The sequence below is a fragment of the Rutilus rutilus genome, assembly GCF_951802725.1.
Source record: "Rutilus rutilus genome assembly, chromosome: 13".
Taxonomy (NCBI): domain Eukaryota; kingdom Metazoa; phylum Chordata; class Actinopteri; order Cypriniformes; family Leuciscidae; genus Rutilus; species Rutilus rutilus.
In genome coordinates this window covers 30,588,202-30,604,118 of record NC_140218.1, presented here as the reverse complement: position 1 = coordinate 30,604,118, position 15,917 = coordinate 30,588,202, and the positions used below count along the sequence as shown (strand labels likewise).

Below are 15,917 nucleotides of genomic sequence, written 5' to 3'. Positions count from 1 at the left end.
CGTGCATCTGTGGAGGGAAAAGTCCGCTTTGCGCGGGTGCAAAATAGGAATGATACATGCGTCGGTGTACAAAGTCAATTGCGCTGGGTGCAAGATAGGGCCCTATGTGTTGAACCGTTGCTTCCCGTGGGCTCCCTTCACATGAAGCCAGTTTCACTGTAAGCACTGTTCAAAGTGTCGGCTTGCTGCGCCATTCCCCTCCTATGGACTGGATATGTACGCAATTCTTGCTCCAGTTGAGTTCCCTCTTAAACCGAACCCTGTTGAGTTCCTCCATACCCTTCAGCAACGGACGTGGTGGAACGTCCGAAGCCAGGCCTATCACTCGTATACACTGGTGGAACCTGTGTTAGGCTGGGTCCATATGTTGTGATCCCTACGGCGATCCCATATGTGTATTCTTCCACGGTAGCGCTCCCTGCGGCGAGCCCGTGTCTTCCCTCGGCAGAGTCCCCTCTGCCGTCACTGTTGGTCGATGCTCCCTCCTGTTATAGGCTGGAGTCATCCCAGTGACATTCCATATGTTGTACTGCCCGGTTTTTCGCCCAGTCCGTATGTGTATTCTCCACGTTACCTCCCTTCGGGCAGGATGTGGTTTCCGCAGCGTCCCTTCCTTCCTTGACGGTACACTTTCCCAGTGGTCCTGTGGAACAGCAGTTGACTTCCCTGGCCTAAGCCTTGCCCTTCTCAGCCTCAGGAGGCTTTCGTCCAGGCACTAGAAGGTGGCAGCTCTAGTGGTGCTTTCCATAATAAGATCCCATTCAGTCGACATCGACTACGTCTGACGTTCTCGACTGAAAGGGAACCCTTAGAAGTAGTCCCTTAGCCACTATAGCTGGACCACCGCTGACTCCGAGTTACTATCAGCTCCTCAGCGTAAAGCAACTAGTGCGTGCATCCACTTCCGTATTTATATCAGCACCGCAGGGGCGGAGTGTGTGATGCGAATCACGCACGCCAATTTGCATTGGCTCGTTCAATAGTACTCAAAGAAGACAGGCTCCCTAGGGTGATCCCATTCAGTCGACGTCGACTACGTCCTCCGTTCCCTCCTTCAGGGAACGGTGGGTTGCATACGCAACCAGGATGTTCTGTAGTTCAAACTAGCTACAAATTACTGTTGCTTACTTCCAGTTCGTGTTGCAAAATGGATTAACCATTACCCACGTCTTCCAAGCCACCTGCGATGTATCTACACCATGCCTTATTAATTTGTTAAACAATGTTTTTGAAATAAAGCTGTTTTTAATTTTCATTGATGATTAATTATTGCAGTGTTCGGACATATTATAGACTGTTAATAATTAATTATATGCGTATAATTCATTGTAATCGACCTAAATGTTTTAGACAATTTTCAATAAGGAGGAAGCTTCTATGTAATATTTTATCATCCTCACAGCGCGTTGGTTAGGCAGTGATGCGCTATGAAATTATTGTGTGGCAAATTAATTATAATAGCCTATCAGTTTAATAATAAAAGTAGCCTAGGCCTTCCCTAATAATAATAATAATTTAATACATAAATTGGAAATGCTAAATCATTTTGATAACTGATGCTTGTTTTGACAATATCTCTGGATACATGATATCGTCTATTGGCGCTACCCGGGACGGGGGTTTATCGCACATATTTCACACGTATAGTGTGAGCAGTGAAGTCGCAGCTCGATGATCGGACCGTATAGTGGGGGCACATAAATCCTGAGCTTTGGCTTTATATCGCATGCGATCTACTCGTTCAGTGTGAGTAGGTAACCTTGCTGAATTCACACAGACATCGCACAGTGTATGCCCACCTTTAGTGGCATCACTTACACACCCTCAAAATGTGACAATTTTCACATGCAAAAATCTGTGGGGTATTTTGAGCTAAAACTTAACATACACACTCTGTGGACATCAGACACTTATTTTACATCTTGTAAAAAGGAGCATTATAGGACCCCTTTAAAAGAATATTCCTGGTTATTCCTGTGGTCATCTTTGGCAGACTGCAAATTATCAGTTCTTATACATACTATAAAGTATGTCACTAAACTGTTTAAATGTTATTTGTAAACCAAACAGGTCATGCACACTCACTATAATGTTTACAGGTAAACTTCTTTATCTAAACTCTTTGCAGGTTATCTAACTGCAGTATCACAGAGGAGGATTGTGTTGCCCTTGCTTCAGCTCTGATATCAAACCCATCACATCTGAGAGATCTGGATCTAAGTAAGAATAAACCAGGACACTCTGGAGTAAAGCTGCTCTATGATGTACGGAACAATCCACACTGTAAACTACAGTGAGTTTCATTTCATGTTTATATGCATTTGTTTAATAGACATTTCCAAATCAAATCTAGAGTTTCGGTGCCATAGCATTGAATGTTCTACCACTCATTGATGAGATACGGAAGTGAGGTACTGTAAGCTGTTTCAAGTCAGATGACTGTAAAGAGTGAGGGTGTGAAAAATAGTGCAATAGTTCAGACAGATAATGGGGAACAAGATCAATATATTATTAACTTGAGACATACTACAGTTTAATTGCTTTGGTACTATTTTCACAAAGATGGCCTGTTTAAAGTATATAAACTTTAAATTCACAAAGTCTAGTCTCACAAGTCTAAAAACAGATCATCAAAAAGGTACTTTAAAAAAATGAATTGCCATAAAGTAATTGCCTTTCATAATGTTTTACAACAAAACTTTTCATTTCCATCTCTTCTAATTAAGTTTAATAATAAAAAATAGAAAAATATTAATCTTGTAAATGGACTGCATTTATATAGCGCTTTCAACAGACCCATGGCCACCAAAGCGCTTTACATATTGCCTCACATTCACCCATTCATTCACTCATTCATACACCGACGGCGGTGTCAGCCATGCAAGACGCCATCCAGCTCGTCAGGAGCAGCTGGGGTTAGGTGTCTTGCTCATGGACACCTCGATACTTGGTCAGGTGGAACCGGGGATTGAACCACCAACCTTCCGGTTTGTAGACAATCTACATCAGGGGTGTCCAAACTCAGCCCTGGAGGGCCGTTTAGCTCTAGCCTGCCTCAACACACCTACCTGGAAGTTTCTAGAATGCCTAGTAAGACCTTGATTATCTGGTTCAGGTGTGTTTAATTGGGGTTGGAGCTAAACTCTGCAGGACAGTGGCCCTCCAGGACTGAGTTTGGACACCCCTGATCTACATGAACCACTGAGCCACTACCGCCCAATTTTAATCCAAATGGTCTTAATGGTTAATCATTGAGTAATTTGGTGCATCTATAGATTTCTATAGTTGTAGATTCTATAGAACAGGTTGACCTTATAGAGACAGCCATATTATTAACCTACTCTTCATCGGAAAAGGTGAGATGCAGTATAGATTCAGTCATATGTTGCAGTGAAAACATTTACTGTATTTATCAGCAAACTTTTTTTGGTCCAGTGCTCGCAAAAGATATCAGAGAACCAATTGATGGCATCTTCTCTTTTTCATTCATAAAAAGACCGGAATGCACTACATAACTTTTAATATCTGAAAAGGATTTAAAACACTAGGCATCATACACTTGCCAAACTTTGTACTGTGAATGAAAAGAAAAACTGGACCACATACACTAAACCAGTGATTCTCGACTCCAGTCCCGGGAACCCACTGCTCTGCAGATTATTATGTCTTCTTTATTTAAAGGGGTCATGACATGGTTTTTGTTTTTGTTTTATTATGTTCCCTTAGGTGCAATTATAGTATTACTATAGTTTTTTGGACAAAAAAAACGTTAACATTTTAGTGATTTATGACCTTTTCCCACCCTGTTTCTCATCCTCTGATTCAAATAGTCTGTTTTGGGGGTGTTTCCCCTTTAAGAGTTCAGTGTTAATGCCCACTGTTATGATTGGCTTCGGCTGAACGTCATTGGCTAAAACTAGTTTTAAGATTAAATACATTACTTACAGTTTGCGGTGTCGTTGTTGGGCCCAGAACAGTTGGCACGGCCTGATCTTTAAGCAAAAGTTTTCTGACAAAGCCAGCATCATACTGTGATCTGTTCTCAAAACAGTCATCCTTGAAATGTAGAGAACACACACTTAAATTAACACTGCCGTGACTGGGACGTCCGCAAAAAATAAACTGCATCCATTTTTCCCTGACGTCTGGATCGTTCGGCAGCATATTCAAACATTTTGTTTGTCCACAGCCAGGAACAGCACATCTGCGTGGCATCGCAATCTTCTTGTAAACAGACCCACTCGCTGCACGTCGACTGAACACCTGTGGGCGTGACAACGATGCGATGATGCGAAATGAGGCATAGTTGTCTTGCGCTGGCAGTCATATGCAAACGACTGGTACATCACTTCGTACCGTGACGTCACTTCTTACCATGGATCCCCAACGAGCTATAATTAGAGCTTGATTAAATAAATGCTTTGTATAATGGGAAGCACGTCTTAAGCTATGAAACTTGCAGGAAGTTTTAGGCCACATTTACACATAGCCTGGTATTTAGAGAAACGAATATTTCCCACCCTCCGTTTTCAAAAATAACATCGCGCACACAACATCGTTTTCAAAAAAGTTGTCGTTTACATCAACCCGCATAAATACGCTGTCGAGCGCCATCATAACTATGCCAAACCTATGGGCGGCAGTGTAGGGAGAAGGATAAAGCCATGCAAGCCAATCAGAATCCTCAAAATCAACAACAACGAATAGCACGAGCGACTTCCTGTTCCTTTCAAAACAACAGACATGGCGCGAGGTTCATGACGTAAGTATTTTCTGGCGCATAATGTGATGTTTGAGAACCTAAAACCCCGTTTCTCCCAGTTGACACGGCAACACATAACCAGCGTTTTCAGAAATCTCCACTTTGGCCGGAGTTTTTAGAAATAATCGTTTTCTGGGATAAAAACGGCGTTTTCGTGTAAATGACAGGCCAAAACGCAGGGAAATATCTGCGTTTTCCCATCGTGTAGACGGGGCCTTAATGGTACAAAGACCTCTTATATACCAAAAGATCAAGGCAAATTTGGTTTATCATGTCATGACCCCTTTAACACAGCTGATTCAGATCATCAGCTCACTGGAAAAGATCTCCATGTGAGAGACATAAAGTGTGCAGAACGATTGGTACCCAGGACTGGAGTTGAGAGCCACTGCACTAAATGACTTGTCTCAAACCTGTACCTGGAGATCTACCTTCCTGCAAATTTCAGCTCCAACCCTGATCAAATACAACTGAAGCAGCTAATTAAGATCTTCGGGAGCACTTGTATTTACAGACATGCATGTTGGATCTGAACTTCTGAACCACAAGTAGGTAGATCTCCAGGAACAGGATTAGGCACTTATGATCACTTAAAGCAGTGCTTCTCACACCTGTCTTGGGGACCCCCGCCACTACACATTTTGGATGTCTTCCATATTGGTCACACCAATTTCAGGTCTTCAAGTCATACTAGTGAGCTTATGAGTTGAATCAGCTGTGTTAGCTGAGGGAGACATTGGCAGGTTTGTGAAACACTGTTATACACTGCAATGTGTTCTAAAATCAGCTCAAAATATAATGTTTATTCATGTCTCAATTCCAGATCCTTCAACTGGTAAATAAACTGGGAGGTATAGGCACCCTGGACTTTTGATTAAATGTTTCTTTGATGCTGCAAAAAAACATACACTGATGAAAAATAGATCTACCGTCTGAATGATTCTACAACCATGTTCCGATTTTTGGATGATTCAACAATGATCCAACTGGCCAAGCTTATAAAGCTTATCTGAGGAATTTTTAGGTTGTAAATCCAGAGCACTGCCCAGCCAGACACACTCCTTCTCTGAGCTGATGCCACTGAAATCTATCAAGACGAAGGAGCAAGATCTACATGGGTTAGGCTCTATTGGATGCCTTACTGCTGAAGCTGTAATCTTTGTTCATCATTTCACTTTTGCAGTGTTACCATGGTGAATCATTCTATAATTTACCATCTGCCTATAGCTGCTTGACTGCATACATTTTCACTGTTTACTATTTTGGTATTGCTATAGCTTGTTTGTAGATTTGGCTCACTCCGGGTGACCAAGAGGTTACTCTATTGGTAATTTTAAATACATTTGTTACCATTTAATTTTTTGTTAGTTACCCCTTTTTCTTTCTTTTCAACAGTCATATAATTTGTGTATATTTAACATTTAGTACTGTTCATTGCTTACAATAATTATATTATGACTACTCTCGGAGTATATTGGCATGGGAATGGGTATGACAATGTTGATATGTTAGGTCTTGGCGGAATATACTGTATCTGCTACGCTGCTGCTGCTGTAGGTTATTGCTGCTGCAGAGCAAATACGGTACTTGCTACTGTCAATACATACACAATACGCTGTTGTGAGCAAGTAAGGCATGCTGCTGCTGTACAATCTAGCATACATTAATTACCCGTAGCTAGTGATGTTACATATGACACTGAAGCTTCGATGCGCGTATCACACAAACGAAACTATTTCTAGTGAAGCCCCGTATCGGGGTCTGTATTGGTTTACTAGAGTCACGTGATCGATGACAAACGAAGCCTCACTTTCTCTCCAGTCACGTGCGCTTTTCGCTTTGGGTGTCAGAAGGCTCGAACTCCAGATCGTATTTAACGAGTCATTGTTGCCTCAGTCTGGTTGATGGGTTTGTGAGGAGAGTGCTGTACTTTGAAAGTTAATCAATATATTACATTTAAATAAGCAAAATGTATTTTTCGCTACTTAGGCTATTATTTTTGTTGTTGTTGTGTCTTTTTGTTTTTGTAAAATCTTTGCACTTTTTGGTGATTTTAGGTAATTTGGTGTTGGTATTTGGGTTTAGGGTGGGATTAGGGGAGAGGGGATAGGGTGTTGGTGTTTGGTGAAGGGTTTGTATTTAGAGCAATGGCAACAACCAAAAATAATAAAAAAAATAAAAAACTTTATCACCTTTCTGTCATTCCTACAGTTACATAATCACTATCAGTAACAAGTGTCATAAACACATTTAATAACAGATGATCCTATCAGACAATGTCCTTATTCACTGTGTGTGTGTGTGTGTGTGTGTGTGTGTGTGTGTGTGTGTGTGTGTGTGTGTGGAGAGAGAGAGAGAGAGAGAGAGAGAGAGAGAGAGAGAGAGAGAGAGAGAGAGAGAGAAGGCCTACATTAAATCTTATTGAATCATATAAGCTCATTTTATATTTTAATTGTTACACTTTAATGGGTAAAATAATTTATTTAATGAACAAAACAAACACAAACATGTAAGGTTTTTATTTGTACACATAACATTGAAACTATGGAGTGTGTTGTGGTTGCTTCACCTGCCAGAGCTTCTAACACAGGCTTCTGGCTGCTTTAATTTAAATAAGCACCAGATGGCGCTGTTCTCGACACTCTCGAAGCTTTGAAGCTTTTCCCGGAACAGTTAGGGGAAAGCTTCAAATTCATGAGGCTTCATTTCCCCATCCCTACCCGTAGCAGATCTATACATGTGGAGCTGGAGAAGGTGGAGGGTTTCTAAAAGCACAATGCACTGCTAATGTAAATGCTACCCAAGTATTTGAAGTTTGAGCATGCAAACACATTGGCTACTGATGCAGCAGGAGCCAATCAGCTGTGCCCTAATAGATAACGATGAGATTATGAGCAGGTGAGTTAAATGACCTTTTAGCCTGCTCCAGTTTCATGACAGAACTTTGTATTTGCTCAACACCTTCCCAGCAAACACGCGACGTCAGATAGACGTTCAGATCATGTCTGTATAACGTCTGTCAGTTCAGAACCACTTTTGTACGTCCTGTGGACGTGCAAAACAGGTTAAAAATTTGAACGTCTGACTAGGACCCCCTATGGACGTCTATGGACGTGCAAAACAGGTTCAAAATCTGAACGTCTGACTAGGGACTCTTTTTGACGTCTGTGGACGTGCAAAACAGGTTCGAAATCTGAACGTCTGACTAGGACCCCCTATGGACGTCTGTGGACGTGCAAAACAGGTTCAAAATCTGAACGTCTGACTAGGGACTCTTTTTGACGTCTGTGGACGTGCAAAACAGGTTCAAAATCTGAACGTCTAACTAGGACCCCCTATGGACGTCTGTGGACGTGCAAAACTGGTTAAATGTCTGAACGTCTGAATAGGGACTTTTTTTGACGTCTGTGGACGTGCAAAACTGGTTCAAAATCTGAACGTCTGACTAGGACCCCCTATGGACATCTGTGGACGTCCAAAACTGGTTCAATATCTGAACGTCTGAATAGGGACTTTTTTTGACGTCTGTGGACGTGCAAAACTGGTTCAAAATCTGAACGTCTGACTAGGACCCCCTATGGACGTCTGTGGACGTGCAAAACTGGTTCAATATCTGAACGTCTGACTAGGGACTCTTTTTGACGTCTGTGGACGTGCAAAACAGGTTCAAAATCTGAACGTCTAACTAGGACCCCCTATGGACGTCTGTGGACGTGCAAAACTGGTTCAAAATCTGAACGTCTGCCAAGGGACTCTTTTTGACGTCTGTGGACGTGCAAAACTTGTTCAATATCTGAACGTCTGACTAGGACCCCCTATGGACGTCTGTGGACGTGCAAAACTGGTTCAAAATCTGAACGTCTGACTAGGGACTCTTTTGGACGTCTGTGGACGTGCAAAACAGGTTCAAAATCTGAACGTCTAACTAGGACCCCCTATGGACGTCTGTGGACGTGCAAAACTGGTTAAAAATCTGAACGTCTGCCAAGGGACTCTTTTTGACGTCTGTGGACGTGCAAAACTTGTTCAATATCTGAACGTCTGACTAGGACCCCCTATGGACGTCTGTGGACGTGCAAAACTGGTTCAAAATCTGAACGTCTAACTAGGACCCCCTATGGACGTCTGTGGACGTGCAAAACTGGTTAAATATCTGAACGTCTGAATAGGGACTTTTTTCGACGTCTTTGGACGTGCAAAACAGGTTCGAAATTTAAACGTCTGACTGGGGACTCTTTTTGACGTCTGTGGACGTGCAAAACTGGTTCAAAATCTGAACGTCTGACTGGGGACTCTTTTTGACGTCTGTGGACGTGCAAAACTGGTTCAAAATCTGAACGTCTGACTAGGGACTCTTTTGGACGTCTGTGGACGTGCAAAACAGGTTCAATATTTAAACGTCTGACTAGGGACTCTTTTTTACGTCTGTGGACGTGCAAAACAGGTTCAATATTTAAACGTCTGACTAGGGACTCTTTTTTACGTCTATGGACGTGCAAAATTGGTTTAATATCTGAACGTCTGACTAGGGACTCTTTTTGACGTCTGTGGACGTGCAAAACAGGTTCAAAATCTGAACGTCTGACTAGGGACTCTTTTTTACGTCTATGGACGTGCAAAACTGGTTTAATATCTGAACGTCTGACTAGGGACTCTTTTTGACGTCTGTGGACGTGCAAAACTGGTTTAATATCTGAACGTCTGACTAGGGACTCTTTTTGACGTCTGTGGACGTGCAAAACTGGTTCAAAATCTGAACGTCTGACTAGGGACTCTTTTTGACGTCTGTGGACGTGCAAAACTGGTTTAATATCTGAACGTCTGACTAGGGACTCTTTTTGACGTCTGTGGACGTGCAAAACTGGTTCAAAATCTGAACATCTGACTAGGGACTCTTTTGGACGTCTGTGGACGTGCAAAACAGATTCAATATCTGAACGTCTGACTAGGGACTTTTTTGGACGTCTATGGACGTGCAAAACTGGTTTAATATCTGAACGTCTGACTAGGGACTCTTTTGGATGTCTGTGGACATGCAAAACTGGTTCAAAATCTGAACATCTGACTAGGGAACCCTTTGGACATCTGTGGAAGTGCAAATTTGGTTTAATATCGAACATCTGAATAGGGACCCTTACTGTGGATATGTATGGATGTGCAAGAAAGCCAGGACTCCTTTTGGACAGAAGACTATTTCAGTATCTGAACCAATCTGAAATGTGTCATTGTGAAATGCAAAAAGTTTTTTGACAAATAGTCATACGAAATACTGGTAAATAAAAAAATTAAAATAATCACATTATTATGAAAATGGCAAATGATATTGCATAATAAGTTGATATTATGCAATCATTCTAAAATGAATCAATTATTTATTTGATATATGGATTAAGTAATAGAAACTGTGAAATTTTGGATGTGAATGTGTGCTCAAACTTGCACAGTGCATGCACATTTCCAGCATTAAAAGCAATTCAGTAGAATTACAACCCACTATCAAGTGGTGCAGAGCACGCTTCATGATTCTCTGGATCTTCCAAATAGGGTTGAGCCCACAAAGGGCCTAAAATGTTACAGATTTATATAAAAAATGTTGGAGTGGGATCATATGTGTATTTTTGTTTTTGTAAAGACTCCTAATTCAATGTTGATTTAGCACATATATCTCATCACAAAATGTCCTGATGTCATTGGAGGACACAGAATCCTGTACTGATGAACAAATATAGCAAATACGTATGTGTGAGATTAGGGTTAGGGTTAGGGTTAGGGTTACCCTAACCCTAGCACAAAATATTTCAATATACAGCAAAGAAGGAAAATCAGAAGCTAAATCGATAATAAAGAAAGAAGTTATGAGAATGTGGCAGGAACAATAGAATAGAGGAAACAAGGGAGGGGAACTATGTTTATAAACCCTTAAGTTGGGGTACGAAGGGGGAAATCATTGCAAGGTTACAGTTAGGGCACACTAGACCAAACAAAACTCTGCATCTAATAGGGAAGCATGATACTGGTTTATGTAATAATTGCAATGTACCTGATCAGCAGAGTATTGTTATGATGTGTAATAAATATGATAGCATAGTGAAGAGGAAAATTTAGGGCATGGGAGGGATTTTAAAAGAAATATTAAATAAATCATCAGGCCATAAAATAATGTAATATTTATTTTTAGTTTCTAAGAGCTACCAAGCTGGATAAAATCATTTGTTTTATTTATTTATTTCGTATAATGACATAGCATGTAAGCCAGAGATCATTTATAACCTGAGGGTGGCGGTAATGCACTAAAACAGTTTGCGACCGCCGTTAAAAAATCAAAGAAGAAGAATCGCACGTCACACTGCAAAGTCACCAGGAAAAGTATCCTGCCGATGAAAGAGGCTGCTGACACGTGGAGAGAGACACTGCCTTAATTGGACTAAAACCCTAAAACAGGTAAGTAAACATTAAAAAAAAATTAATTTAATATGTTATTCAGTTGAGAGATGATATCAGATGAATTGGAAGTCACACATGCCCCCTAATACCTTGAAAAACTTCTTAAAACTGCGGCAATTTGCGCGGGCACATTAACCGAAAAGTCGACAAATGCGCCCGCGCGTTCTGCTGTTTTTTTTTTTTTTTTTTTTTCACATAGCAGCAAAATAGACTTAAAATACTCCGTCATTTATGGTCATACAGACTTGAAATATGGAAAAATAAACTGTAAAATGTCTTTTTTATGTGTCCACTTACAATCGAAACAAAACATTATGCTTTTGTGTGCTTTCTGCCTCTCCTTCTACATGAACTTTTTTTCTGGAGCAGGTCTCTAAACGTAAGCAAAACTCAGCAAATACACACTGTCAAGAGTAATCTTTATAATAATTTAAGTGTTTACTTTTTAATTATCTAATTCAAAACGAAAGAGAATATTCTGTTTATGTAATCTATATAAAAAGAGAGACGTTAGTCGTTCTCATGGCAACTCATTATCTGCTAATCACCCGCTGAAAGCGCGCGCTATTCAAACGTAAATATCTTTGTTCTAATATGAATCGCGTTTGTATGCGTGAATGAACGGCTCAGATGCTCGTTTACTACAATTACAACATGCTATTTTTACATGAACGTAACGCTATTATAGTTTAGCTTTTCCTTAACTATATTGCAATACTGAGATGAGTAAAAATCTGCTGAAATATGTTCATGAAATATGTTGTTTAAATAAAATGCAATGTTTTAAACGTATGCTATTACACTGCAAATTAAAATGTATACGCCCTATATTAATGTATCATAAAATATATATGCTTGAGACGAAATATGAATGTTTTTAGACAATACTAATGAATCCTTAACTTTGAAATACGTATGATAAAATTTATGCTTTTTACAAAGGAAAAATTACACTTGGAATAGTTAAAATTGTAATTGTTGTTGACTTTCATATTATTGTGTTTCATTAGTCACAATTTTGGGGAGAGGATAAATATTCCAAACCTGTCTGAAAATACAATATGATGATTAACTGCACAATTACTAGAAATGTTTACATTGGATATTATAAAATTTGCTTGCATAAAAATTTGTTTAACTTTAAACCAATTCTGTAGAATGGCCCATATATCCTATTTGAACAGGATTTGTTTCCAGGTATGACTGTGGGCTTTTGACTTTCATTTATATTAGTATTATTTTGTTAACTATATGCTAAATAAATTAAAAGCAATATACTGTGTCTGTGTGTGTGTATACATTTCTTGTCAGCAGTCTTCTTAGGTGTGTCTTCTTAGCTACAATTAAGTTTTAAGAGTTTTTATCCAGTCATCAATGGCTTATTGATCATTATAGGTATTATCAATAATTAAGTTGTTGTTGCTAGTTTGAGTCGAGAAATACACATTTCAGCATTATCATCAATAATCTGTGTGTGCATTTTCCTTGAGAACCAAGCAAGTTGACTCATGAAACCATTTGTTTATTATATCGTGATTGCATATCTCAATCACAATATTGACCTCAATAATTCCAATGACAATGACATTTTCCCCAAATCGTGCAGCCCTTGCCAGAAGTATATAGCCTAGATATCTTTACACTGTCCGCTCAGTACAACAGAGGCAGGAGCTCTGCACTGGGGTTGCTCGAGTTATATGGGCACACAACTTGCTACAAGAGCTATATCCACTATTACGAACAATAAAGTAATATTTGACAAATTTTGTCTTTCAGATTCTGAAAATGTTCAAAGGCCAATCTCAAGATACTCTGGGAGGTCTTTCTCAGAGCAAATGGTCACTTCTAAGAGGTTTGTTTAATCGATTCCAGAAAACAACAGTGTCCCATGCCCCCATTTCTTTAATTCACTCTTGGCACTCTCACCCATGCTACAGTTCCTGTAGATTACCACACACATGTAATTTCTAAATGGTGAATTTGTTTCTTCAGGCTCTTTACCAACCGGCTGATGGCAAAATTCAATATGAAGGGGAAGGTGAAGAAGCAGAAACTGCCTCTGGAGACGACTAAAACTTTTGAAAGGTAAAGGTACACAAATTATGTTAGTATTATTATAATAAAATGATACCCAATTGTACTTTTTAAACTGGTAACCTACTGAACAAACTTTTAAAAAAATTGCAAATTGAAAAGCACATGCTACATGCATAAAGTTTAAAAACACAATGAACTAATTTCTTTTTTTTTTACTTTTTTTTTTACATTGTTCTATTTTAATAAATTAAAAGCACTCAGATAGACAAAAGTGAGGGTAAGCATTAAGACAATTCATCAAGACAAAGTTAATCATTCAAGGGCTGTGAGTATTTTCTCTTTGCCTTTTGTTTGATTCACATTAATGATGCCATCATCAGAAGGTTTATTAGACTGAATGCAGATCAAATAATACCAATCTCCCCTTTTCTCCAAACTATTTACACCAATTTAAGATATGAACTGTTTAAGTGAATACTCTCCAATCCGGTCATTTTGACATATTTTGTTGTGTATTTGATGGTTAAATGCGCACACAAAGCCTAAAATATAATTTCCTTGTCTAGTTGCGGTCGGTTTCGGTGCGCACACACATAAGCCACCTTGAAGTTGGAAACAGCGTCCCTTGCTCGAAATTATTGTCCATTATTACATGGCTTGGTTGAACTCTAATGTAGAAAGCGGTGTGTTATTTCTTGATAACACATCTGCTAAGTATAACACACCGTTGCCATGAAAAACAGGTTTGCTATAGACGCAGGATTCTAACCGTAGAGACGTAACGGAGTATTTTCTTTAGCAGAAGCAATACAATCCTTTTTAAATGAATAAACTCCTTTTTAAATCAATTTTTTATGTCAAATTATTAATTTATTTGGTGGGTAGCCATGTAATAAGCGGGATAATGTAGAGCGAGGCGGTTGTTATAGCGAATACAACCACTTCAGGCAGATTCAAGACCCCTCCGCATCAGCCTGCGGGGTTGTATTCGCTATAACATCCGCCTTGCTTTACATTATCCCTTACTTAAATAGCTCTTTTTTATTATCAAACAAGTAACCGCAATGCAACAGTAGAGACTGCATTTTACAACAACTCTCTTCTGCATTGCAAATATCAAAAATGCATCATAGACAGATGATTTAATATTATCTCGTATAGAAACGGCTGGCAAAGATGGAATTTGCAAGATAACATCTATATTTCATTAATAAATAGTAAGTGCATTTTCTCAATTTCTCCAGTACTGACAGCAGAACTGATAACGCTGGAGCTGGATACTTCACTGGATTACCTCTTTCTAAACTCATCTACAAGTAATCTAGTATTTGCTAAAATGGAAGTTATAGTATCCAAAAGCATTACATTTGGGCTGTGCTTGAGAAATTTTATTATATGCAGTCTCTCTCAATTCATGATTGCTATCTTAAATATCTTGTCACCCAAGGCCACTGTCTATTGCAGTCTTACACCTTCCTAACATACAGCGACGCGAGTTTACAGAACCCATTTTCAGTCATTTGTTTGCTGCCATATACCACACCAGTCACCATTGGTCACTGTAGTATTGCCACTTCAAGGATTAGTTCACCTCAAAATGAAAATTTCCTGATAATTTACTCACCCCAATGCCATCCAAGTTATTCATGTCTTTCTTTCTTCAGAGGAAAAGAAATTAAGTTTTTGAGGAAAACATTCCAGGATTGTTCTCCACACAATGGACTTCAACGGTAACCAAATTGTTGAAGTCCAAATCAATGCAGTTTCATGCTGGACGTAGGCAGAAGTACCGCCCCGTTGTTTACAAAGTGAACTTGCGAAGACTAATACAAACCATTTTAAATAAACTGACAAAAATCCATAAATATGTCATTCAACATACAATAAATTTGAACAATCCTCCTCCACGCTTGTAAACAATGAGCCGGTATAAAAATATTGTATGTTAACTTGCAATGTTACTTATGGATTTTTTGTTTTTGTTCAACTCTTGCAGCTGCAGTCATAAAATGGGATAAAGAAGCTACAGAGGCTACAATCAAGCATCATGCAGCAGAACATCTTAAACGTGCCGTGGAGGGCATACAGGGGTGGAAATAATGAGGAATTTTACATGAGTACTGTAAGGCGCGTGTGTTTATTTCTAGTTTAGGGGACTTTATGTCTCTCTCCCCCTTTCCAACCACCCACCCCCAATCTTGGTCTGGAGTAATTTGTTTTTTGTTCACTTGGCAGTTCAGTGTAACCATTAGAGTTGTTTTATTTATCAGCCTGTTCATAATTTGCTGAAAACCTCATTAAAGATGGAAAAAAATTGTCATTTCAAACTATTTTTGCTTTTTTTTTAATCAATAATCAGATGTCACTTATTTCCAATTGCAAAAATATAAGGCTACTAAAAAGTATTTGCATGTTTTAGACAGGTGCATAAAAGGGATAGGTATTAATTTATTATTTACAATTTTAAAGCAGTAGTTCTGCACACTGCTTTTACTATGACTAGAATGAGTTTTATTGAATACCATGTTGTCATCCAACCTTGGAACAAAAGCCTGTTTGATGACCAAAACATGGTTTAATAAAGCTAATAGTAAAGCTAATTTCGTTTGTGCATCTTAAAATTTTGTATGAATGTTCTTTAGACGTCTGTAAGTGACGTTGAAATGACGTTGTG

At 39.2% G+C, this 15,917-nt stretch overlaps 1 long non-coding RNA gene across 1 annotated transcript; it reads left to right on the top strand.

Moving 5' to 3' along the window:
* The first annotated feature begins 10,928 nt into the window (after positions 1-10,928).
* LOC311301922 lies at positions 10,929-15,563 on the top strand. The gene is made up of 4 exons (XR_014629524.1): positions 10,929-11,203; positions 12,983-13,058; positions 13,199-13,291; positions 15,240-15,563. It is a non-coding gene; the product is annotated as an uncharacterized lncRNA (long non-coding RNA).
* Positions 15,564-15,917: the final 354 nt, after the last annotated feature.